Genomic DNA, 283 nt, shown 5'->3' on the forward strand with positions numbered 1-283 from the left:
TTTTTTTTCATAATCTTTTTTCTTTTCCTTTGACAAAAACATTATTGGGTGTGGTCTATCATAGCATTATGAATATTTTATCCTTTCTGATAGATAAACCAGACACATATCAATGAAACCAGAAAGGGAAATAACAAATACACAAATATTCAGGTACTATCACCAGTTCTATCGTAGTGTCAAATCAATAAAAAAAGAATGACCTATCGTCTACATCACTTGTGAAAAGGGATGTACAAATACATATCTCTGAAAAAAAAAACAATATTTATGTCATTCCCTT

General features: G+C 29.0%; 1 protein-coding gene across 3 annotated transcripts in view; it reads right to left on the bottom strand.

Annotated features, from left to right (window-relative positions):
- LOC119588720 (probable sodium/potassium/calcium exchanger CG1090) overlaps positions 1-283 on the bottom strand; it is a 38169-nt gene that overhangs the window by 1117 nt on the left and 36769 nt on the right. The window lies entirely within an intron of this gene.

The sequence above is a fragment of the Penaeus monodon genome, chromosome 24 (assembly GCF_015228065.2).
Source record: "Penaeus monodon isolate SGIC_2016 chromosome 24, NSTDA_Pmon_1, whole genome shotgun sequence".
NCBI classification, from domain to species: Eukaryota; Metazoa; Arthropoda; class Malacostraca; order Decapoda; family Penaeidae; genus Penaeus; species Penaeus monodon.